This window comes from Eubalaena glacialis, chromosome 9, assembly GCF_028564815.1.
Source record: "Eubalaena glacialis isolate mEubGla1 chromosome 9, mEubGla1.1.hap2.+ XY, whole genome shotgun sequence".
In the NCBI taxonomy this organism is placed as follows: Eukaryota; Metazoa; Chordata; class Mammalia; order Artiodactyla; family Balaenidae; genus Eubalaena; species Eubalaena glacialis.
The window spans coordinates 99,041,671-99,068,455 of NC_083724.1; the positions used below are offsets into that span (position 1 = coordinate 99,041,671).

The 26,785-nt window shown below is 41.4% G+C and overlaps 1 long non-coding RNA gene across 3 annotated transcripts in view; it reads left to right on the forward strand.

The window, feature by feature from the left end:
• Positions 1 to 532: 532 nt before the first annotated feature.
• Positions 533 to 26,785, forward strand: part of LOC133098008 (uncharacterized) — an 82,073-nt gene continuing 55,820 nt past the window's right edge. For all 3 annotated transcript variants that reach the window (XR_009702097.1, XR_009702096.1, XR_009702095.1), the window contains exons 1-2: positions 533 to 601; positions 4,586 to 4,731. This is a non-coding gene — a long non-coding RNA (uncharacterized LOC133098008). The remainder of the gene's footprint in view (positions 602 to 4,585; positions 4,732 to 26,785) is intronic.

A 26,785-nucleotide genomic window follows, 5' to 3' on the forward strand; every position in this document is an offset into this window, starting at 1 on the left:
ATCTTAAGAGTGTTTCCCAGGTCTGAATTCTTTGCTAGAATTGTTCTTTAACGGAAACTTCAGGCTTGCTAGGAAAAAGGACCTACTGTTTTTTGAAAGGCATAAACAAGAACCAAGGAACTGCAGTCCAAAGGGCATGAAAGCACTTGCCCCAATTTGAGGCTACTGTGCTTAGAGCGGAGCTCTCCAGAACTCTTTGTAGCTAAGTGCATGCGTTTCACGTGTGCAATATAAAAATCACGAGTGCACATCTCACAAGAGCTGGTTTTAAGAAGAGACCGTCACGAAGGTCCCCGGAGAGGAGCGTCGCCAGAGATGCTCCGTAGCATGCCCGACCCTGCATTTCTCTCCTCTCCTGCAGAGACCTCCTGGAACAGATCCCCGCGCGCCCCTCGCCTGCACGCCTGCGCACGCCCACTGGGGCGGGGCTCTCGGGCACGCGGATCGCCGTCCTCCAACGGCTCCCGGCGTCTGTTGGGGGGCAGTCGGCTCCGGAAGACAGGAGCGCATGCGCGAGCGCGGAGGGTGGGGCCCCAACGGCCGTCCGGTGGGGGCGGGGCCTGTCATGGCCGCCTCTAGAGTCAATTCTAGGAACCCTGAGGTAAGGGGTACGGGGACTTTTCACCCCTCAGGTGTCACGGCTCTGCGCTGTTGTTCACCCTGTGGGTTATTTGTGCCCTTGTCCGTGTAAGGAGACTCCCCACAATGTGGATTCACGCCCCCATAGAGCTCGATTCCCTTGAGGGGTTTACCCCAGGGTTATTGGCACCACTGGGGAGCCGGCTGCATGAAGGGTTCAGTGATTGTGGGGCCTACAGTGGGGGGTAAATAGTGTGTGTGAGCTATTAAACAGGTGCCGTTCTAGGCTGCGCGTTCTGAAGAGTACAAAAGCTCATCTGGTTCCAAAGGTGTAGCTCAGGTGATTGGAAAATGAGTGAAGATCGAAGGAACACACTCATGGTTTCACTAGTGTCTTCCTTCTTATCATAAAAACATCAATCAACACTTATGTCCAAACTGCATTCTTTTGTCAGTGATGGGAGCAACTTTGCTGAATGTGGTAATAAACATGTATTTGTAGTCTGATGTCAAATCATGATTGATTTGCAAGCATAGATGGGGTCTGTACATATTTAATTGGTTGATGGGAATCTGATATGTAGTCAAATGTGTGGGTTGGTTTTGTCTGTGGATGTTTGTGTTTGAAGGGAGGTCATGCCTGTGTTTTTGTGAGAGTGTGTAAGAGTGAGTGTTGTACTTGGAGGGTGTTGAGATGTGACGCAGGCATACTCAAGGAGTTGGTGGTTAGGTGTTTGTAATTTGGTGTTTGGGGAATATGTTTACATGTGTTTTTTTCACCCATGAATTTGGGGATTTATGTGTGTCTAATGGTGGATTTGGAAGGATTATCTGCATATGCATAAGGGCAATGTCAGGAAAAGTAGTGGTGTATATTACTTTGGGTGTCCAGTCTGTTTATTTTGTATATTTGGGGAATGTAGGATGATCATTTGTGTATTCAGGGCATGTTGTATGGTTATGGGGTGTTTGTGTGTGTGCATTTTCAGGAGCTGTCTATGTATATTTGGATGTGTAGAGGGCAAGTCTGTGACTATTTTATGGGACTGGTGGATGTTGTATATGTAGGTATGTTGTGTTTGTATGATTCTGTATTCTGCAAGATGGCAGAGTTAGTTCTGTGTGAGAGGCTGGGAATGTGGGGTTATGTATATGCCGGTAGTGTGGTACTGTATGTGTATTTGGAACAAAGGGCATATAGGGTGATATTATTGCATATTTGTAGTGTACTGGGTAACTGTGGTTCTATTTGGGACTTGTGGAGAGTTATGTGTTAAATGAGTTTGTGTGTGTATTCAGGGGGCATGGCCACTTGGAGGAATATTTGCTGAGGCTGTGCATTTGTAATTTTCAGTAGGAGCCTCTTAAGCTTATGTATTTTGGGAAGTGAGTATGTGTGTATCTGATAAAGAGGTGGGGTTCTATGTTTCTACAGGGAAGTTGGACAATTGCATTTCTATGTATAAGAAATATGTGATACGGGTATTTGTTAGTACTTGCGTATGTGTGAGCTGGCTCCTAATAGCTCGGGATAATTTGATATATGGAAGTTGTTTCATAAATGGTTTGCTGGAGATACTTCCATGTATCTTACTTGTGTATTCTAATCTGTGTGTGTGTCCATCATCAGGTTCATGCATTATCAAAGTTTGTTCATAAGGTATGGAGTTGTTAGGAGTATTCAAAGTGTATTTCTTTGGAGAATGCTAGGGTGTTTATACATGTGTTTGGTAGGAGTAAGAGGTGGTCTGTCTATATATTCAGGGTGAGGGTAGAAATATATATATATAAACACCCACACACACATATACAATTTATATGTTGGGGTAGTGGTGGGGAGCTTGTATTCTGGAGAAGTAGCATAATGTATAGTGTTTGGGAGGGGATCTGTATGTTCAGGGCTTGGGAATATTTGCATGTGTGTGTCCATAGGTGTGTGAGAATTGTGTATGTATATTAGTAAGACTGCAGAGGTTGTCGGTGTTTTTCTGTTTTGACTGTGTCTGAGCATTTGGGGTGTATACTCATGAGGAGTTTGTGGGTGTGTGTATTTGTGATTTGTGAGTATATCAGGAGGCTTAGAGTCCTCTATGTGTCTATTTCAAAATGTAATGCCTGAAGAATTTAGTGGTGTTGCTTGTATGTGTGTTCTCAGTATTAGTGAGGTGGACTTATATGTACAGTTGACCCTTGAACAACACACGTTTGAACCACACGGGTCCACTTATAGTGGATTTTTTTTCCAGTAAATACTACAGGACTACTACACGATCCATGGATGCAGAACCACTGCATGGAGGGTTGGCGCCCTAACCCCCAAGCTGTTCAAGGGTCAGCTGTATTTGATAAGTATAGGTTATTTGTGGCTGTATGTGTTTTTGAGTTCCTGGGGCTTCTGGGGTATGTATTCTGGGGGATGTGAGAGTTTAGTTTGTGTGTTTGGAAACCAGTAGATGGTGTAGGTTATGTGTGTATGCAGGAATCCTGGCGTATATGTATTTTAGGGCTGTGGGACTGCATATGGGTCTTTTTTGGGTTGCACATGAGACAGTTGTATACTTGGTGAGCCTGTGTGTTTAGGTACTCAGTGTGTACATCTGGATGGCATACTGGTTGCACATGTTTGTTTTCAGGCCCATGTTGTGTGTGTATATATAGTTGTGGGAGTGGAATGTGAATATTCAGGGTGAGTAAGGTTTCGTCTGTAAAAATTTAGATAGTAAGAGGTGGTCTGTTTGTGTATTTATTCAGGGTGAGGGTAGAAATGTACGTGTGCGTTCAGGATATATATATATATATATATATATGTATATGTACAAACACATATGTATGTGTGGTATCCTTTTGGTTATATATCTGTGGTGGGAGTTGAGGGTTCTACTTGGGGTGTAAGTGGATTGTGTGCACGAATTCATAGGAAAAGGTATGGGATGTGCTGAACTGGTTCATACTATCTTGGGATAGTCAATGGTGCATATCTCTTCCCAGCTCTGTGTTCAGTGATGTCAGGTGGGTAGCTTGAAATTGGTCATGCTGGGAATATTTATACCATGTAGATAGCATAAGTGAAGTCTTTCCCACCTTTCTCGGAGAGTTTTTTAGCACTTACCAGCACACCACTGATGTGCGTGTTTGGATGTATGTATGTATGAAGCAAGAATATTTGGGCATCGGTGGGTACGTATGGGACACCCATGTGAATTGTGAGTGGGGCATCTGGGGCTATGGGCCCCTGTATATGTGCATTGACCCTGGTAATTGTGAATCATTGCATTGCTCCTATCAGGTTGGTCTGTTCTTTAGGGCCAAAGAATCCCCATAAATGTTGTTGATTCCCAGTAGAAATCATGCAGATGGATACAGGGGTGTCTGTACCTTAGGCAGGTGGACACTCCTTCAGCATTTGTGTGGTCCTAGCATCTGGGTCCCTAGAAGGGGGGGCCTGGTGGACAGATGGCCATGCAGAGCAGAACCTTCACAGGTGTGTTGTTGGCGTGACAGGCAGCAGTCAGAAAGTCACGGGGCTTCCTGGATAGGAGGTCAGATGACCAAGGGCTCTCCCAGGAAAATACCCTGAGAATCAGTTGGACAGCTACAGGCGTTACTGGCTCTTCTGGGGCACAGCTGACGTGCAAGGACACCCTCTACATGGGGTCCAGAGCCATGTGTCCCTGAGCCCAACTGCCCCAGGGTGGTGGGAACTGTTGCGTATCAGGCTGGTCAATTGTATCACTAGGTCTCAACCAACCTGTCTCCATGGAAATCTAAGTCCTCAGGGATAGGCAGGACCTCTAGGGATCAGTGAGCTGACAAGGACAGAGGTGGGGAGGCTTTGTCCCTGAGGGAGAGTTGGGGACTGAGACCTGGAGAGCCTAGGGAGTCCCACTCTGAGGAGATATGGCTCTGATGTTCCCAAACCCTTTAGACATGTTCTCTGTTCTTTTCTGAAGGCTCATGATGCTTCTAGCAGTGGGAAGCTTATCTCAATTTCATGTTTCTCTGATAGGATGAACTGACCCTTTTATTCACTATTCCACATGGAGCTGCAAACCCATCAGATGGAACCATGTGATCATTGTGGCTGCCAGCTGACCCCACAGCCACCTTCTGCCTCCCTTGGACCCATCCAGGAATTTCTGAGCCTTCTTTATGGTGAGTCTTGTGGCCTTTTCTCCCTCATTGTGAATCCTCCTGCCAATAAAACATGCTGTGAATGTTAACAAAAGGAAACCTCAACTAGAATTGGAGTCTGGAAGGCCCGTAGAGGGAGCTCTCATGCCGTGTCACTCATCATCAATTACCCCAACAGGAAGAGGTCATTTACTGACCCCAAACAGGACGTGCAACCACTTTACTACCCCAGCTGGAGGAGGGAAGACTTCCTTCCTGGCCAGCAACAAGAAATAGAAAATAGAAATAGCTAATAGAAAATTCTGCAGTTTAGCCAATGAGAAGCCATTGTCACCTGAAGTTTCACTTTCCTCCAGTGAACTTTCATTTTTTCCCTTGATGATGACTTTCTTTCCTTGTCCCACCCTCTTTACTTTAAAAGCCTTCTGGGACTTCCCTGGTGGTCCAGGGGCTAAGACTCTGCTCTTCCAATGCACGGGGCATGGGTTTGATCCCTGGTCGGGGAACTAAGATTTCCACATGCCATGTGGCGTGGCCAAAAAACAAAAAGCGTTCCATGTTGTGTAACCCGTTGGAGTATCTCCCTTTCTATCAGATGAGATGCTGCCTGATTCATGAATCGTTTAATAAAGCCAATTTATTCAAAATTCAAAGTAAATCTTCAAATTTACTCAGTTAAATTTTGTTTTTTAATACATTGGTGGCATTCAGAGGTGGCCACTAACAGTTTAATATGTATCCCTCCAGAAATGTTCTGTATAAAAATATGTATGTGCACTTTTCTAAAATCCACTCTTATGATTCCTCCTGCTAACAGGATGATTTTATGATTAAATGCTTATCTTTTTAAAAAGAAAAAGATAAATATATTGGTGGCAGTGATGGGATCTGAAGCAAATTTCTGATAACATTTGGGACAAGGAGAAACAAGTGTGGTGCCCACAACTCCTTTGGGTTCACTGTCTTTCTTGCCATTCCTGAAGGTTGCTGGTAAGCTCCTCTTGGTTTGAGCTCCATTCTCTTTGATTGAGTTTGTGCTCGCAATCTAATTGGCTTTCCTTTACAGGGCAGGTCAGTTTGGCTGGTAGAGGATTCTCCCTGAGGCCAAACCCCTAGCCTTTCAGATGGAAATTCCCAGGACACAGTAACATCTCTTGGTTATTGCCAGTATATTTTTGCGTGGTAAACCCCAGCCCCTAATTTTGTTCCCTGGATTCCACATTTGGCACTGCTGACAGTGTAGTCTGCACTTCCCCATCTGTTTGGAATCAGCCCTCAGTTTCCATGCTTGGAACTGTTGGTGGCGGCTATAGTTCTCCATTTTGTTTGGCATCAGTTTGCAGTCCCCATTCCTTGGGATTTGCTGGTTGGATCTTTTTCCTCAGTCCAGGGATCCCTGGGAATTGGTGGTGGTGCATACCAGGCCTTCTTTTGGCCAGGACATAGTAACATCTCTTTGTTACTGCTGATATATTAAGGCGCAGTTCTTTTGTGTGTTCTTTTGGGTTGACAAAGGCTAGCTAAGGAAATGAGATCCTTTATCACCAAAGAGTTGAGAATGCCAGCTTCTGGCACACCTGCTTATTTTATATTTGAGAACTATGGTCCTGGAGGCTGTAGATATTTAGAAAGATGTCAAAATTATACTAATATTGATCTAGAATTACAATGGTCATTGTGGGGAATGTTCCAGTTAGATAAGATTGTTCATTTAAGGAAAACACTAGAGAGCAAGGGTTCCCAAATTGGACAGGGAGAATGAGATGCCTGCTTTAATTGGTATGTAAAAGTTTACAGAAGGTTTCAAGATTCCAAAATAGCTTCGTTTAGAGACTTAGAACAAAAAGCTAATGAAAAATTAAAGAGACAAAAGGTACCTGAAACAAAAGACCATAGGACGGATGTGACTGCAGATTTAACTCCTACTGTCCCCCCCTTTCCTTTTTCACCTGAGTACTCTTGTTTTACTCATTTTCTGTCTGAAATACTTTTCTATTCCAAAGAGACTATTTAACAATTGCCATTTAAAGTAAAACTACCTGAGGTTGCAGGTGAGCCCCCTCAGGTGTCCTTTACCCCTTGGTCAAAGACTGAACTGAGAGCTATAGTCAAAGAATTCTCTAAACCTAGGGAGGAACCCCCAACATTTTTTGAAGAATTTAGAGTCACTGTCACGGCCTATGTACCCAAACTGCTAGATCTTTATCCGCTTGTACACATGTTGGTAGGACTGGGGGAAGCCCCAGAATGGACGCGGGAAGCAAAATGACATAATCCCTAGGATGATATTCAAGATCCTCAACCTAAAATGGCTTGCAGAATAACAACTAACCTTTTATAAGTTATTCCTAAAATCTTCCCTGCTCACACTTGGTCTATTATTAATTGGCCTAATAATGATTGGTCTATTATTCACTCATACAAACAAAAGAGGGGTGAATCTGTGGAAGACTTTAGAGCCAGTTTGTAGGCTCTCTTTTTACAGCATTTGGGGTTCCAAGCAATAAAAAGGCCACTCAGCCTACTTTAACTGCCCTCTTTGTAAATGGATTATCTTCTGAGATTAATAGATTGATAAAAGGGCAGAAAATAGGCTGGGAGGCTGTAGGCCTGACTGCACTCCTGACTATAGCTGAGCATTTTGAAAGGACCTTGGAGCAAGATCACAAACAGAAATCCACCAAGCTCATAGCCTTACAGTTACAACAGCTCTAAGGCAAGAGACACAAAAGAACACCTGGGCCTCCCCCATTACAACCTCCTAGGGGTCCATGATCAATTCGATGACCCAAAGTTGATGTTTCATTTGTAATCAGTGAGGACACTGGAAAAAAAGGTGTCCTCAAAGGTCCTATGCAAACTCTTCACAAATGCTCTCATATCTGTCTCAAAGGGAGGGCCCCCCCATGACCCTCTCCCCTAGTTGGCAGAACTCCAGAGGTTCTCTGGTAAACTATTACCAGCAATTACCTTAAACAGCCCAGAGGAAAATATAATGAAAATTAATGAAAAGCTGCCAAATTTTAGTTGATACTGGAGCTATGCTTTCTACTTTAAACCCCACTCTCATATTTTACTTTGAAATCTACATTAAACCCTAACCCTAACTGTAAACATAATTACCTAACCCTTTAACACCCTATCCCTAGCCCTAACCAGAGCTGTGCTTTCTACTCTAAATCCCACACTCAAAGAACAACAGGTCCCTCTGAGTCAAGAGGATGTTTCCATAGTGGGAGTACCTAATAAAGTTCAGAGAGAATTTTTATCTCAACCAAGATTCCTTTTTGCTATGCAATATAGCCCCAGTTAATCTATTCGGTAGAGATCTCTTTTCTAACTTAAAAGGGCCAGTACATTTTGCCTCCAGTGGAGATCTCACCTTAAAGTTTCCTGATCAACTTGAACCTGATTATTTATGTTCCTTACAATCTGTCCTGGACGTAAAAGAGGAAGTTCAGCAAAAGTTCTCTAATTTGATGGAGATGCCTGCAAATTTGGGGGCTACTTCTGACAGTGTTAACATCAGAAGAATAAAAAAATGCAAACCTATAAAGATTCAGATAGATGTAGCTAAACCTCTCCCTAGGTTTCCTCAACAACTATTAAAGCCTGCGGTCATACAAGGTCTCATACCTATTGTAGAAGACTTAATTTCCCGGGAGGTAGTCATTCCTGTACTCGTCCCTGCAGCATGCCAATCTTGCCTGGTTGGAAACCTGGCAGGATGGTGATTTGTCCAGGACTTGGGAGCTGTTAATAAAAATAGTTATTCCCTGTTTTCCTGTTGTTCCAAACCTAGCCACCCTTCTGTCACAAGTTTCAACTGACTTGGAATGGTTTACTGTTGGAGACCTTTGTTCACCTTGCTTCAGCATCCCGGAGACCCAACAGCCAATATCTATATGCCTTTACTTGGAACAATCAACAATATACCTGCACTTTTATGCCTCAAGGGTTCACTGGGACCCCTTCTTTTTTCTCCCAAGTACTTCACCCAGATTTAAGTACCCTCTAGTTCCCTGAGAAATCAACCTTTTTACCATATGGAGATAACCTCCTGCTGTACTCAGCTACTGTAAAGATTCCATAAGGCATGCATAAAAGATTCCATTTATTTGCTGCAACAGTTAGCTGAGAAAGAACACAAAGGAAAAATTACAATTATCTCTAGACACTGTTCATTACCTAGGACATAATCTAAGCACTGAAGGAATTCAGCTATCTCCAGAGAGAATTAGGCTGATACAGGAACTTCCTAGACTCACAACTAAGTGCTAGCATTGTGGATTTCTAGGTTTAGCTGGTTATTGCAAGCTCTGGGTTCCAAATGTTTCTCTGTTACCTCTTCCACTCTATGAACTTATTAAAGATTTAGTTCCTGAATCCTTTGCTTGGGAAGATAAACATAAGCAGGCTTTTATAAGGCTAAAACAAGCACTGCAAGAGCTGCCTGCCTTAGGGTTACCCAAATGATCAGGTTCAGGTTGATCCGGAAACTTTGAGGTGAGATCTCCACTGGAGGCAAAATATATTAGCCCTTTTAAGTTAGCAAAGAGATCTCTACCTAATAGGTTAACTTTAGGTTATTCAAAACCTTTTACTTTATTTGTGCATGAATGGCATAATCAGACCCTGCGGAACTATGTGAGCATGGTAGTAAACATAGGCCTATTGCCTATTATAGCATGCAACTTGATTCAATTGCTTATGCCTACCTATCTCAGTTGTCTTAAGGTTATAGCCACAACTGCAAATTTAGTGGAAGCCTTGGCAGATTTGACTCTAGAAAATGAAGTTTATTTGCAAACTCCACACATTGTCCACAGTCTTCTTAACTCTGAATTGACAACATTTCACTGCAAGTATCACTAGATTCACTTCCTGTGAAATCCTGCTTTCACCACCTAATCTTTATCTTAAACTTTACAACGTTCTCAATCCTGCTACATTACTACCTCTGTCTCACAAAGGTGAGGACCATGACTGCAAGGTAACAGTGTCCCATGGGAATTCCCTGGTAGTCCATTGGTTAGGACTCCGAGCTTCCACTGCAGGGAGCGCGGGTTCGATCTCTGGTCGAGGAACTAAGATCCCACAAGCCACGTGGCGCAGCCCAAAACAAAAACAAACACAAAAAACAAAAACAAAACAAACAGAAAACAATGTCCCATTTTGTGACACCGTGTCCTGAGTAAAGATGTTACCAAGTCCAAGCTTGCTGTGCTTGCCGCACGACAGGCCAATAAATCAGAGATGAGGTGTTGAGGCAAGGAATATGACTTTATTCGCAAAGCCAGCAGACCGAGAAGATGCCGGACTAAAGTCTCAAAGTAACCATCTTATCGGGGTTTGGATGCCAGTTTCTTTTATAGCACAGGGATGGGGAGGAGATGAGGAGGTAAAGTAAAAGGGCCATAAGTTTTGCGAATATCCCCTGGAATGGCCAGCCTCAGGGAGGGGATGTGTTAATTTCTTCTTAATTGCAGCCATCCACAGGTGGACAGAGTCCGTATGTTTCCCTGAACAAAGGCACTTTGGTTTAACATTCAGGCAGAGGAACAGGGTTCCCCGAGGCAAGTCATTATGTACAGACAGTATCATTTTAGTGAACAAAAGCAGCGGAAGGCAAAGGTTAAAGTAAAAGAAACAGATCCAATGTGTAGTCAGATTTGGCTCCTCCCTGTTACAATTCCCTACTGTCAATGTCCATTCCACAGTCTTGTGGAAAAAGGGGTGACGGCCCTTCTAATTGCTTCGTCAGATGGAACTTTCCGGGAGTGTCCACCATCGGTGCCAGTGTTCCAAACGTTGTTTTTTTTTTTTGTTCCTCTCTGGAAAGTGTCTCCTTTACACCTGTAGCCTTAAAAAAATATTCTCAGCCTACAAGTTGAGAGTTATGATCTATTTGACGGGAATTTTGAGAGCTTCAAGCCTGGGAGGCAGCATCTCAAGTTAAGGAATTTAGCAGTTTTCTATGTATGGGAAGATGCAAGAGTCTGGGCTCACTGAAATCATTCATTTGATATGTACCTCAGCTACCTGGGGCCTGTATCCTATATTCTCATATCCTGAGTTTCGTCATGGCTCAGCGGCTCACGTTGGAGGGCTGCAATCTCTAATGACTGATGTGTCAGGAAATATTCCATTTCTCAGATCCTCTCCTCTTGGTCAGGATTTTGACCAATATCTGGGAGACATTTCAGGATCAAATTTTGTCCCACGGTGCTGGGAGGCTCATCCCAGGTCAGGGGAGAATTCTTGATATGCCACTCCAGGTGCTAGTTTTTGGATTAGGCCCTATTGATAATTAAAGATCCTCTGGATCCTCTATCTAATAACGATCCAGGAGACATTTTCCCTTGTTGCTTCCTCCCATACCTAGAATCACACTATTACAATTATTTTATGTTATAAATGTGATGTATTTCCTCAAGATGTTTAGCCATAGAAGTATTGTTGGAGGCCTGGTTACATACTGGGTACTGTAAGAGACACCAATCTTATAAAATAGACAGGATATAAGTAATGCAGCTAGTAACGTTAACAAAGACACAGTGCAGCAGGGAGACACAAAGAGCAAACAATCTGGAAACAAAGAACAATGATCAGTATAACTACTTGTAATCCAATTGCAATAGCGAGCGACCAGAGGTACCATAACTGATTTAGTGAGCCATCCGCTGTTTCAGTGTACCAGCAGTGCATACTTAGACATGCACGGCTTAATCTTTGAGACAAGCATACGCTACTGGCAGGATCAACCAGGTAGAGAGAAAAAGATAAATGTTTCAATTCTGCTTACAAGGGTATAATTTAACAAATTACTGTAAGTCATAGTTAGTTTAAGGGGAGGGTTTTGCTTACACCTGGAAAACACAGATTTAAAACAGTCATTTTTCAGATAGAAACCATAAAAATTATAACCATAGTCACCAGTTTACCCAGTGATGTGCAACTAATCATTTTTGTTAACAGTTTTATGAAGCCATCAGGTTTCCCATTAGAATTCTTCAAGTTCTTACCCAGTTCACCCTTATGGTTTGAAAACCAGAAACTTGTATTTATCCAAAGGTAAATCTTCTATAAATCTTCTTGAAGAGGAAGCATTTTTGCAAAGGCATCAGAGTGAAACCATAACTGTGTACAATGACGAAAGACTTAAGAAGGCACGTTTAAATCTGATTACGATGCAATTGACAAAGTAACGTGGTTACTGCGGTGACATGCAGCACTTTCAGATAATAAAGAGAATTATGACTGGTAACATTTTACCAGGACATACCAAATTTTAGGAACTCCATATAATCTGTAGAATACCTGTATCATTTGGCATACAATATAACCTAAGAAGATTTATTGCTTATTTGACAACACTTCCCATGTAATTCAACATACCAAGTCAACCTAATTAGTTAATATCTCTCTTTGGGGTGTTTCAGGGGCCCTTTGAAGCACCCCAAAGTTAGCTAGAGGTCAAAGGAACTTCATTATAATTTGATTTGGGAAGTTTTGTCCGAAAAATAAGAAAAGGGTTTAAAACTGTCAGATAGGATCACATGTCACTGTGAAACAATAGTTATTCAGTTAGCCAAAGTAACAATAAAAGATTTCAAAGACAAGTACAGAACAGATCTCTTAAAAGGTAGAAAAACTTAAAATCTGGTATCAAAAGCAGTCCAAAATCTTAAGAAACCTTGTCTTCTTAACAGAGAGAAAAGCGAAATTCAAGTTTTGCACCAGCTTACTTTTAAAATTTATTTACTCAATTAAACTTATTTTAAACTTAGTCAATCCTGACCACGTACAGAACTCTTTTTTTCAGGGTCCACTTTCCATAAACCTTCTGTCACTTATTTTAGCACAATTCTGACTTTCAAGTGGTCAAATATCTGGAGAGACTAATTTTAGATAGACCTTCCTAAAAGATAAGTATTTTAAAAAGTTCACCTAAAGCTCTTATTTCATTTGCATTTTCTTTCCTTAAAAGTTTCTTCACATCAAGTTATTTCCTTGCTGACAAATTTGCAATAGATAAAACAAGATTTTATTTAGCTTATATGAAACCTAGGCACAATAAAAGTATTATACTTAATGTTGATGACTCTAACAGCATGTCTATATTAATTAGATCAACAAACGAAAGTTAATACCAGGTCTTAATTAATACTGAATATTTCCCAGTTCACATGAACCTGAAGCTCATTTAGCTCAATTTCTCTTGTATTTAGAATAGTTTGGTTTGTAAGTGCTCACTTTTCTTTAAGCCAATTGAATAGAGCTCATCCACAAATCAACCTCAGCAATGTTATCCAAAGACAAAGACACATACAAGGACACAAACATACAGAGACGTCATAGTTGTCATTTCAAAATTTCAGCACGGAGTCAGGTACAGCCATGTGAAACCCCTCAGTTTACAAAAAGAGGTTGGATTCAAATTAGGTTTCTGACAGATGGAAAAAATCAAACTCACTTGTCTAGATGGCTGAATTTTTACAGAAAAGACACTTAGGTTTTTTATTTATCCTTGATAAGTCAATTTCTAAATTACTTTACCCTCTTTTAAAAAGATGCATTTTAAAAAGATGGCAGAGATGAGGGTTCCTGAGAAGACCAGAAAGGACATTTGCATCTCAAAGATACAGGCAAGTTTTTCCTAGGATGACTTTGTTCCCCCTTTAATATTTACAAGCCTCTTGAGATAAACAGGGAGGGTTTGGGGAGTGGTATCTATTGGAGAGTCAATCAACTCGTTCCCCACTGTCAAAGTTCCCTGGGGCTCCTGTGGGGAAATTAGAATCGGAAGCCTCAAGTCCAAGGGCGTCGCCTGGCCTCTTATAGGTTGTCAGCACAAGGGAAATTGCCCTGCTGTGGAAGTGGCTCCCGGTCCAAATTGGGTGGCCTGTGGAGTCTTAGATGGTGATACTAAATCAGGCTCCTGTGCTCTGGGGGTTAACACAGAAACTTCTATTTGATCCCCGTGGGTAGGGGAAACAGGAGGTGGTGAATATGATGGCGGCATGGGGGGAGGGTGGGCAGTTGGAACAACTGCCAGTGCAGCTTGCTGTTTTGCAAAACACTTCTAACTGCGAGATCCTATAAAAATTGAGTGAGCCATTCAGGGGCTACCGCCCTTCTGATCCTATATTTTGGGTCCGCACCCTATTACAATAGTATATCATGTGTTTCTTAGTCATAGGCTCAGGGCTATGTTTCACCCATTTATCTACTATAAGCCCCAAAGGGCTCTCCTTCAGGGTAGATGGAGTATTTCCCATTTTGTACACCAAAACGCAAAAGACGCAAGCAAATTCTGGCATCAGTGCACACAAAACCAAGACCAAAACCAACGAACCAGTTCCCAAATCGGTTCTGAGGGGGTGTAGTGGTGTAGAGAGCAGCCGTCTGGTCCAGAAGCCCACAGGCAGCTAGGAGGAGCTGTGTTAGTCCAAAGGCTCCGGGACACATAGTCCATTCTCAGCCCAGAAGGAGCAGCCAGGGAGAACCAGTGGGAGGGCTTGACTAATTGACCTTTGTACCTGCTATAAAGCTTATTGTTTAGCTCTTCGCCAGTAAAATATGGAGGGTTTGTACGTGGCTGCATAAATGGGTCTACGAATGATGGACAAGTGTGGTATTTGTTGCCTCCGAAGTGTGAAGAGACCTAAGTAAGACGAGTTGGGCTTGCTATAGTGTGTTGGGGGGCTGAATAGTTAACAGCTGAGGTTTAGCTGCAAAAGGAATTTCCTGGCTTTTAGAGGATCAGTTAATGCCCAGAAATTTAATAGTTGTGGACAGCCCTTGAATTTTCTGTGGGGCAGTAGCCCACCTGTATGTTATAGGTGGGTCACCAACCATGTTAGGGCCTCGTGCACCAATCTCCTGAGGGGCTCTGGATTAGAACATCAGTATAGTGCCAGACGGTGCAAGGGGACACCAGGTCTTGCCAGCAAAGACTGTGGGCAATAGCTGGGCTGTTAAGATAGCCAGTAGGCAGACAGGTTAAAACATACTGGGTGCCTTCTGCAGTAAAAGTAGACTGCAGCTGGGACTCCTCAATAACTGGTACTGAATAGAACATAATAGCTAGATTGTCACAGCAAAGTAATTCCCTGGAGCCCTTTGGATATCCTTAATTAACTGGACAATGTTGGAAATGGGAGCCTTAATAATGGTGATCAGCATTGATATTTCAGTAGTTGCTTATAAGGCACCACTCATTAATAGCAGGCTTTAATAGCAGCCAAATGTGGGAATTGAAAAGGAGAAATGGTGTGTTTAATGACTTCTTCTTGTCATAAATTTTGAATTTTGGGCTGCAATCCCACAGCCCCCTGTCATACATGTTATTGGGGGATATTTACTGTCTTAGGTGGCAGTCTTATGGGCTCCCAATATTCAGCTTCCACCAGGAAGACCAGGAATTTGGGTTTGTTCCAAATGGCGTTGCAGTACATCAAGGCATCCATAGCTGTAACGGGAAAGGGTAGGGCCAAAGGGGCTACCACCACTAAAAGATTTTTAATAAAGATTGTTTCAGTAGTGACATTCAGTGGAAGTTGAATGCTTTCTACTCCCCTGACTATTATGCGTTGTAATCTAACGTGTGGCCCTTGCTTATAATTGAAGGGTTTCCCAGGAAGCACTGTAATTTGAGCTCCAGTTGTCAATGAGAGCCATAAGAAAAGTTGTTTATGTGTGTCCCAAGGATAATTAGAGAAGTATATGGGCAATTGTCCCAGAGGAGGGCCACGCTCCAGGGATCTGCCAGGTCCCTAAGGCAGAGGCCTTGGCAGAGGTCAGGGTACAGGATTCGGAGAGGTGACAGCTGCCCATCACTCCAGTCTGCTGAAGAGTCTGTAACGCCTGAGCAAAAATTTCTAACTTGTGCTTGGGCTGTCCCAAGGTTACGTCATTAGGGACCCCGATCTCCAGAGCTGCCAATACAGGGAGGTCTGTTAGTCATCTCATGAAGGATGGAGCTGTGTGAAAGCACCACCCCTTGGTGGAGACCAATAAGTGTCCCAGAAGTCCCTATATCCCTTAAGGGTCCTCTGTTGGGTTCCTGGCCGATGGGGCAGTGGGGCCCATGTGCCTTTACTGGCAAGCGAGATTTGGGGCTTCAGAAAAATTATCTTTCTCATATCTAGCTACAACATGGATGCAGTCCAATGCCTGTTGTACTGTATCTGACGTTTCTTTGAATTGTAACAGCATGGCTTTATAATTAGGGGGAATACAGTTCTCCCCCTTCCCTTGGAGGAATTTTTTCTAGAAAAATTTGCATTTCTATCATGGTATAGTTACATGTCTGTTTCTTGTTCATGCTGGTCATCTGATGTTTTGGTGCAATGGATGGTGACAGGGAATACCTGGAATGGAGTTTTCCTCTTCCCTGACTCATATGCTGCCACTTCCTATTTAGGGTGTCCCAGTCAGCCTCGGTGGGGTCAAGGGATGATTTGCAACAGCAGCAAGAATTGCAGCAACATAGGAGGCACTTACCTCAGCGGCATTTGCCCTCTCGGGGTGCCATGATGCCCCTGGTAGAGCTGCCTCTATCATGGGTTAGGGCTGTGTGGGGAACTCATGGATGTATGTTTGGGGTATAGGATGGTTTGGGGTAATAGTAAAGCTGTGTAGAGACTGTGTATGTGTGATCTGGGGAGAGATGAGGGGCCTGAGTGCCTTTATGAGTGTACGGTTGGTGTAGCATGGTGCGGCTGGGTGGTGGGGCTGGTTCTGGGTGTTTTGAGGCTCTGTGTGCAGGCATTTGAGAAGAGGTAGGGGTATGCATTTTAATGCTTTGTGTGTTGGATCTGTGTGTATTCAGAGTATAGGGGTTATACATATGTTCATCCTGTAGGGTAAGAGTTTAGGGAGTGTATTTTTGGTGTGGAGGAATTTGCAGAGATTGGGGTTGTCAGTGTAAATTGGGGTTGCTAGCTGTGTGTGTATAATCAGGGGATGTGACAGAGGCTGTTTATAGTATCTCAAGAGGGAGATGGGTGTATGTTTGTATTGGGGGTGTGAGTTCATCATGTGTTGTGGGGGGAGTATTTAGGAGAAGGTTGGAAACATTGTGTCTCTCTGATGGTATTTTGTGTTTGTCTCAGCTTCTGAGGCATTGTACATACGTGGATGTTCACAGCTGTGGGGGGACTGTATGTGTTCTATTTGGATTTTGGGGGTTGTGTCTTATATTAAGAAGTATGTGAGTTTGGTTCGAATGTATTTGGCTATTGTTGAAGGGTTTGTGTGTTTGCATTGGGGGGTTATATGGGGTTGGGTGGATTTTTGTGGGATATGAGGACTTAGGTGTTTGATTATCGGGGGCCGTTGGGGGTGTGTTTTTGTATTCAAGACTGTGGCTGTGATTTTATTGGGGTTTGTAGTGCATGTATATTGGAGCAGGAGGGTTCTGGGCACACAGGCATCTGCTTATAGGTAGGGAGTTTGTGTGTTTGAGGATGTTTGGAGCTCTGTGGGGCTGTGTGATGGTGGCACAGGCGACTGTGGGCAGGTGGAGTGTGTGTTGGGCTGGAAGGGAAACTGGAGGGCATGTTGGTGACTGTGAGGCGCCCATGTGAATTCCCACATGGACTGACCTTTGTTCCTTCTGATCTTCTATGGCTTGTGCCCATCCTGATCTTCTGTGGCAGCTCCTCCCCTGGAATGGTCAGCAATACTCTGCTCATTCGTAGCCACATGAGTCAGGAAATGTCACTTCCTCTGGCAGCTGGATGTGTCTCTTGCAAGTGAGTGGTCCTGGAGTCCAGGGTGCAGGACTGGTGGACAGATGCAGAGTGAGGCTGATTCCCCCATGAGCCCTCTCCTCAGTGAGGTGGCCAGGAGGTCAGGGCTGTATCTCCAGAGGGTCAGACATGGCCAGTCCTCTCTAGAATGTGCTGGAGGGGCCAACTCATTGAACGGACCCTGCCAGGAGATAAACAGACCCCGAGGACAATTCCTAAGGGAGAGGTCTATACCTACCCATCTTCCACTTTCTCCTTTGGATGGCCTCTACCACAAGGTAAAAGCTAAGCCCCATCACACGGCCCTTCTTGGCCTGGTCTTACTGACCGGCCAGTCTCTCCCCACATCCTGGCTCACTCTGGGCCCTCTGGTGATACCAGCATGAGGCCCCCCCTGCATGTCAGGTCTCACCTCCTTGCCTTGGCCCATGCTGCCCTTGCTGTTTGTCCTGCTCTTCCTCCCCCAAGGCTGTGAGTCACCTTCTCCAGGTGGGAAGGATCCACTGAAAATGCAAATTTGGGTAATTACTGCATCACCCGAGTCTCTAGCACGTGCCAGGAACTATGACGCTTGCCAAATCCATAAAAACCCCACAAAGCGGATGTGCTATTAGTTGCACTTTGCAGGTGATGAAGCTGAGGTTCAGAGGTGAGCAACCATGACCAAGTACGCTGTATGTACCAGAATATCAATCAGACTGGTCAACGTATCCAATAAAGCCAAACATTAGTCTGATCAGTACGCCTAGATGCCAGGCTGTAAAGGCGCAAAATATGTCCCAGCAAGAGAAGGAGCAGTGCCAAGTACCCCAGCAAAGAAGCAGAGTTCATATCCTGCTTTCTTAATCAAAATAACTGCATATCAACCCACAATTTCCTACTCTGTTAATAGGAGGAAAATGCCAATGTGCATTGTCCTATAAAACTACCTTAAAATAATATGTATGATCCCGAGTGCTTTGGTAATGACCCCAAATCATCATCATGAAGTTGGGATACTTCTTAAAACACTGCAAGTCTTACACACTGGCATATAGAATCTGTAAAGTCAGTTCTTTGGGTAATGATGGTAGATAGAAGTGGCCCAGAAGGACAGAAGACAGAAAATAGAGCAGAAACTATTTGTCCAGAGGTGACAATGGGTCATAGCCAAGGTTCAAGCATTACTAGGGAGGTGGTGAAAATAGTAATGGGCATAGAGTGTAATAAGTCAAGGATATCTAATGTAGTTTCCAATGAAAGTTTGTGAAAGACATATAACTAAAAAGATAATAGGCTGGGAGGTGAAATAGTACAGAACATTTGATATATTTTTTACAAGGATAAAAGAAGATAGAAATGAACATTAAAGAAGTAGGTCAAATAGAAAAACTGTAAGATGGTAATAACCTCACAATATAATGAGGCAATTTAGATTTATTTTGTTTAAATAAATTGGTAGACTATATTTAGAGTAGTTTTAAGTTTAAAGAGAATTTGAGCAGAGTATAGAGTTCCCATACACCCCCTCACATCTATTCCCCAAACCAAAGTTTCCCCTATTATTAACGTCTTGCATTAGTGTGGGGCATTTTTTACAATTGATGAGCCAATGTTCATACATTACTATTAACTAATATCCATAGTTTACATTACAGTTTACTCTGTTGTATATCCTATGGGTTTTGACGAATGTATGACAAGCATTGACCATTACAGTATCATACAGAATCGTTTAAGTGCCCTACCTTTTCCAGGATGTCATATAGCTGAAATCATACAGTATGTATCCATTTCAGTTTGGCCTCTTTCATTTAGCAATATGTGTTTAGGGTTCCTCCATGTCTCTTCCATTTAGTACTCTTATAGCTCAAGCTGCCATAACATAATACTGTAGGCTTGGTGACTTTAACAACTCACAGTTCTAGAGGCTTGGAAGTCTAAGATCACGGTGCTGGCCAATTCAGTGCCTGGTGAGGGCTCTCTTCCTGGCTTGCAGACAACTGTCTTTTCACTGTGTCCTCACATGGTGGAGAGAGACAGAAAAAACTCTCTGGTTTCCTCTTATAGGGGCACTAATAGAGCCTAATCCTCATGACATCATTTAATCTAATTACCTGCCAAAGGCCTCATCTCCAAATACCATCACTTTGTTAGAGCTTGAATATATGAATTTTGGGGGGACAGAATTCAGTTGATAGCCTCATTCTTCTAACAGTATAAAATATGACTAATAAAGAAAACTCATCATTAAATTATCTCTTTTCTAGCAATACATAGATGTTGACTTGCTTTTTATAAACCATTTACATATTTTAAGATAAATGAATTAAAGATTTAAAAAAGTCAGGTAGGGCTTCCCTGGTGGCGCAGTGGTTGAGAATCTGCCTACCAATGCAGGGGACACGGGTTCGAGCCCTGGTCTGGGAAGATCCCACATGCCGCGGAGCGACTAGGCCCTTGAGCCACAATTACTGAGCCTGCGCGTCTGGAGCCTGTGTTCTGCAACAAGAGAGGCCGCGATAGTGAGAGGCCCCGCGCACCGCGATGAAGAGTGGCCCCCACTTGCCGCAACTAGAGAAAGCCCTCACACAGAAACGAAGACCCAACACAGCCATAAATAAATAAACAAAAATTTAAAAAGTCAGGTAGAACAAGATAAGAAATTGTAGGTACAAACATGTTGAAGCAAAAACACATACCACCCACCCCCCCCCCCCGTTGCATTGTCTCAAAAATTCAGTTAGAGTTCTAAGGTCTGATTTAGGTTTCCAGCTCTGGTTCATGCCATTTGCTCTACCACAACAATAGGGATGGGGTAGTATGCTAAAGTTAGGACATTAAAAAAACCATTAGAAAACAGATACCTTCCTAAACTGAATGTTTATTTGGTGTGAATTGAGGCTGTTTCTTCTTAACGATATGATTCATATTAAAACTTGTCAGGACACAGTAAATTAACTAAACGTAACTTGGGGAGAAGTTTTACTTTTTACGGAGATAAAATTAACCATTTTAACTCGCACAATTCAATAGCATTTAGTACATTCACAATGTTGTGCAACCCTTACTTCTATGTGGTTCAAAAATATTTTTATCGCTTTAAAGGGAAAACCTACCCATGCTTTCTTCTACCTAACTCCTGGGCAGTCACCAATCTGCTTTCTGTCTCTATAGATATATCTATTTGGATATTTCATATAAGTGTAAATTATACAGTATGTGACCATTTATGTCTGGCTTCTTTCACATAGCATAATTTTCAAGGTTCACCCATATTGTAGTATGTATCATTACCTCATTTCTTTCTTCTTCCCATCTTTAATGAGGTATAATAGAGAAATAAAAATATATATTTAAGATATACAACTTGATGTTTTGATATACATATACATTTTTGAAATAATTGCCACAATCAAGCCAATTAACATATCCATCACCTCATATAATTACCATTTTCTTTTTTCTTTCTTTATGGTGAGAACACTTCAGATCTACCCTCTTAGCAAATTACAAGTACACAATACAGCATTGTTAACTATATGCACATTGTTGTACACTAGACTTCCAGAAATTATTCATGTTGCATAACTGAAACTTTGTGCCTCGTGATCAATACCTGCCAATTTTCCCATCCCCTCATCTACTGTCAACCACTGTTCTGCACCCCACATCTATGACTATTTCAGATTCCACATAAAAGTAGCATCATGAAGTGTTTGTAGCTGTCTTTCTGTATCTGGTTTATTTCACTTAGCATAATCTCTTTCAGGTTCATCCATGTTGTCACAAATAGCAGCATTTCCTTCATTTTAAAGGCTGAATAATATTCCATCGTATACAGGCATACTTTGGAGATATTGCAGGTTTGATTCCAGACCACCAAAATAAAGCAAATATTGCAACAAAACAAGCCACATGAATTTTTTGGTTTACCCATGCATATAAAACTTATGTGTATACTATATTATAGTGTGTTAATGTGCGATAGCATTATGTCTAAAAAACCAATGTACATACCTTAATTTTAAAGTAATGCTAATTGGGAAAATGGCACCAATGGACTTACTCAATGCAGGATTGCCACAAACCTTCAATCTGTAGACAACGTAGTATCTGCAAAGCACAATAAAACGAGATATGCCTGTTTATATACCACACTCTATTTATCCATTCATGAATCTACAGACACTTCGGTTGATCCAATATCTTGGCTACTGTGAAAAGTAAACATGGAAGTGCATATGTCTCTTCACGATACCGATTTCATTTCCTTTTGCTGTATACCCAGAAGTGGGATTGCTGAGTCATAAGGTAGTTGTACTTTTAATGTTTTGAGGAACTTCAATACTGTTTTCCTTAGTGGCTGTATCAATTTACATACCCAACAAAAATGCACGAGGGTTCCCTTTTCTCCACATCCTCATCAACACTTGTTATCTTTTGTCTTTTTGATAATCGCCATTGTAACAGGTGTGAGGTGATATCTCATTGTGGTTTGACTTGCATTTCTCTGACAGTTAGTGATGTTGAGCACCTTTTCATACATCTGTCGGCCATTTATATGCCTCCTTTGGAGAAATGTCTATTCAAGTCCTTTGCCCATTTTTAAAAATAAATTTATTTTATTTATTTATTTATTTTTGGCTGCGTTGGGTCTTTGTTGCTGAGCGTGGGCTTTCTCTAGTTGAGGCGAGTGGGGGCTACTCTGTTGTGGTGCACGGGCTTCTCATTGCAGTTGCTTCTCTCATTGCAGAGCACGGTCTCTAGGTGCACGGGCTTCAGGAGTTGTGGCTCACAGGCTCTAGAGCACAGGCTCAGTAGTTGTGGCATGTGGACTTAGTTGCTCCACGGCATGTGGGATCTTTCCGGACCAGGGCTCCAACCCATGTCCCCTGCATTGGCAGGCGGATTCTTAACCACTGCACCACCAGGGAAGTCCCCCATTGGGATTTTAATAGGGATTGCATTGAATCTGTGGATCACTTTGGGTAGTATGGATATTTTAATGATAGTAAATCCTCCAGTTCATGAACGTGGGATGTCTTTCCATATTATCAGTGTCATCTTTAATTTTCCTCATCAATTTTTTATACTTTTCAATGTAGAGATCTTTCACCCCTTTGGCTAAATTTATTCCTAAGTATTTTATTCTTTGTAATGAAATTAAGAATGGGGTTGTTTTCTTAATTTCCTTTTTGGGTAGGTCATTCCTTTTGTATAATGACTTCTATATGCTGATTTTATATCCTGCAACTTTACTAAACTCACTTATGAGTTCTAACAGTTTTTTGGTTTTTATTTATTTATTTATTTATTTATTTTTGGGTGTGTTGGGTCTTCGTTTCTGTGCGAGGGCTTTCTCTAGTTGCGGCGAGCGGGGGCCACTCTCCATCGCGGTGCGCGGGCCTCTTACTATCGCGGCCTCTTGCTGCAGAGCACAGGCTCCAGACGCGCAGGCTCAGTAGCTGTGGGTCACGGGCCCATTTGCTCCGTGGCATGTGGGATCTTCCCAGACCAGGGCTCGAACCCGTGTCCCCTGCATTGGCAGGCAGATTCTCAACCACTGCGCCACCAGGGAAGCCCCTCTAACAGTTTTTATTGCTGTTGTTGTTGAATCTTTAGGATTTTCTACATGTATGATCATGTCATCTGCAAACAGAGGTAATTTTACTTCTTCCTGTCTGATTTGGATGCATTTTATTTCTTTTTCTTGCCTAATTCCTCCGTCTTCCAGTGCTATGTTGAATAGAAGTGGTAAGTGTGGACATTCTTGTGTTCTTCCTGATATTAGAGGGACAGCTTTTAGTTTTTCACTGTTGAGTAAGATGTTTGCTGTGGTCTTTTCTTTTTCATATGCCTTTATTGTGTTGAGGTACATTCCTTCTACACCTAATTTGTTTAGAGTTTTTATCATGAAAGTATGTTGAATTTTGTCAAATCCTTTTCTGCCTCTATTGAGATGATCATATGATTTTTCCTTCATTTTGTTAATGTGGTGTATCACATTGGTTGATTTGTGTATGTTGAACCATCCTTGCATCCCAGGAATAAATCTGACTTGAGCATGGGGTATGATAATTTAAATTTATTGTTAAAATTGGTTTGCTAATACTTTGTTGAGGATTTTTGCATCTATGTCTATCAAAGATATTGGCTGTAATTTTCTTTTCTTGTAGTGTCTGTGTCTGGCTTTGGTATCGGGGTAATGCTAGCCTTGTAAAATTAGTTTGGAAGTGTTCCCTCCTATCCAATTTTTTGGATGAGTTTGAAAAGGATTGGTAGTAATTCTTCAAATATTTGGCAAAATTCACCAGGGAAGCCATCTGGTCCTGGATTTTCTATTTTGCTTTTTTTAAAATTATTGATTCAATCTCCTTATTTGTTATTGGACTGTTCAGACTTTCTATGTTATCTTGATTCAGTGTTGGTATGTTGTATGTTTGTAGGAATTTATCCATTTCTTCTACATTATCACATTTGTTGGCATAATTGATAATGGGCCCTTATGATTCCTTTATTTCTGAGGCATCACTTGTATTGTCTCCTCTTACATTTCTGATTTTATTGAGTTGTCTTTTGTATTTTTTTCTTAATTCGTGTAGTCAAGAGTCTTTCAAATTTATCTTTCCAAAAAACACCACTTAGTTTTGTTTCTATTTTCTATTGTTTTTCTATTTTCTATTTGATTTATTTCTGCTCTATTCTTTACTATTTCCTTCCTTCTGCCAAATTTGAGATTACTTTTTTCTTCTTTTTCTAGTTCCTTGAGGCATAAAGTGAGATTGTTTACTTGAGGTTTTACTTCTCCTTTAATGTATGCATTTATCACTACAAACTTCTCCTGTAGTACTGCTTTTGCTGCATCCCATAAATCTTGGTGTGTTGTGTTTCATTTTAGTTTGTGTCAAGATTCTTTTAAAATTCCCTTTTGATTTTCTCTTTGACCCAATGGTTGCTCAAGACTGTATTATTCAACATGATAAATATAATTAACATTGCTGTGTGTTATGTATGAAGGTTAAGAGAGTAAATCCTAAGAGTCCTCATCACAAGGAAAACATTTTTTTCTTTTTCTTTTATTTTGTGGCCATATGAGATGATGTTCACTAAACTTACTGTGGTAATCATTTCTTGATGTACATAAGTCATATCTTTATGCTGTACACCTAAAACTTATGCAGGGCTCTATGGCAGTTATATCTCAATAAAAGTGGAACAGGGGAAAAGAATATATTGTTTAGTTTCCACATATTGATAAATTTTCTTGTTTTCTTTTCTTTATTAAAAATTTGTTTTTAATTTAATTTTTTGCTGTGTTGGGTCTTCGTCACTGCATGCAGGCTTTCTCTAGTTGCAGTGAGCAGGGGCTACTCTTTGTTGTGGTGCACGGGCTTCTGATTGCAGTGGCTTTTCTTGTTGCGGAGAACAGGCTTTAAGGCGTGCAGGCTTCAGTAGTTGCAGCACTCGGGTTCAGTAGTTGCGGCACGTGGGCCCTAGAGCGCAGGCTCAGTAGTTGTGGTGCACGGGCTTAGTTGCTCTGCATCATGTGAGATCTTTGCTTACCAGGGATTGAACCCATGTCCCCTGCATTGGCAGGCAGATTCTTAAGCACTGTGCCACCAGGGATGTCCAGATATTCCTGTTTTGTTACTGTAATGGGATTTCTAGTTTCATACCATTGTGATCAGAAAAGATGCTTGAAATTATTTCAGACTTTTTGAATTTGTTAAGACTTGATTGTGGCCTAACATATTATCTATTCTGGAGAATGTTGTGTGTGTACTTGAAATGAACGTGTATGTGCTGCTGTTGGATGAAATGTTTTGTATATGTCTGTAAGGACCATATGGTCCATAGTGTTGTTCAAGTCATGTTTGTTGATTGATTTTCCGTCTGGGTGTTCTATCCATTATTGTAACTGGGTTATTGAAGTCCCTTACTATTCGTGTACTGCAATGAATTTCTCCATTTAATTTAGATATTTCCTTTAGAGCTTTATGTGCTCTGATGCTGGATGCATATATAATTGTTATATCCTCCTGTTGAGTTGACTCTTTTATTATCATATAGAAACCTTCTTTGTCTATACAGACAATTTTTGACTTAATGTCTATTTTGTCTGTTATGCATATAGGAACTCTCACTTTGTTTTGGTTGCCATTTGCATGGAGTATCTTTTTCCATCCCTTCACTTTGAGCCTATATGTGTCTTTTAATCTAAAATGAGTCTCTTGTAGATAGCATAAGGTTGGATATTGTTTTTTTATCCATTCAGCCACTCTATGCCTTTTGATTGGGAAGATTAATCCATTTATATTAAACTAATTATCGATCAGTAAGGACTTACTATTGGTGTTTTGTTAATTGTCTTATGTGTGTTTTGCAGCTGTTTTGTCCTCTTTCTCTGTAGCTTTATTTCATTGTTGTTTGATTATTTTTTTGTAGTGATTTACTTTGATCCTTTTCTCTTTATCTTTTGTTTATTTATAATAGGCCTTTTCTTTGTGGTTAGCTGAAGGCTACATAGAAATCTTATAGTTCTAAACATCTATTCTTTTACTCCCACCCAAACTTTGTGTCCTTATAGTCAGTTTCCTTCTTTTTATATTGTTAACAAATTTTAACTTTTATATCAGGGTTAAAGTCCTTTATACAGCACCACTACAGTGTTATTATGCTATATTTGTGTGTGTGTGTGTGTATGAGTTTACCATTGACATTTATGCTTTTGTTTGCTTTTGCATTTCTGTTAACATGTTTTCATTTCAAGGTGATCTCCCTTAAGCATTTCTTATAAGGCGGGTCTAGTAGTGATGAACTCACTTTGATTTTGTTGACTTTATCTCTCCTTTATTTTTAAAGCATAATTTTGCTAGGTATGGTCATTTTTGCTCACAGGTTTTTTTTTTCAGTACTTTGAATATATCATCCAACTCTCTCCTGGCCTGTAAGGTTTCTGCTGAGAAATTCACAGATTATTTTCTGGGAGTTCCCTCATATGTGCCAAGTCATTTTTCTCTTGTTCCTTTCAATATTCTCTCTTTGTACTTCACATTTAACAAGTTGATTATAACGTGATTGCATGTAGTCTTCTTTGTGTTGATCCTATATTGAGCCCTTTGAACTTACTTCTGCTACACTATTTATTTTCTAGATATCTTATATCCTTTTTGTTCTTCAGTTCCTTCATTATTACATTCTTTTGTGGTTGATGTTTTTCCCAGTTTACCATTTTGATTCTCTTCTTATTTCTTTTCTGTATACCTGTGAGGTAGTTTTCTTAGTGCTTATCCTAGGGGTTAAAGTAAACATCTTAATTTTATGAAAAAACAAAT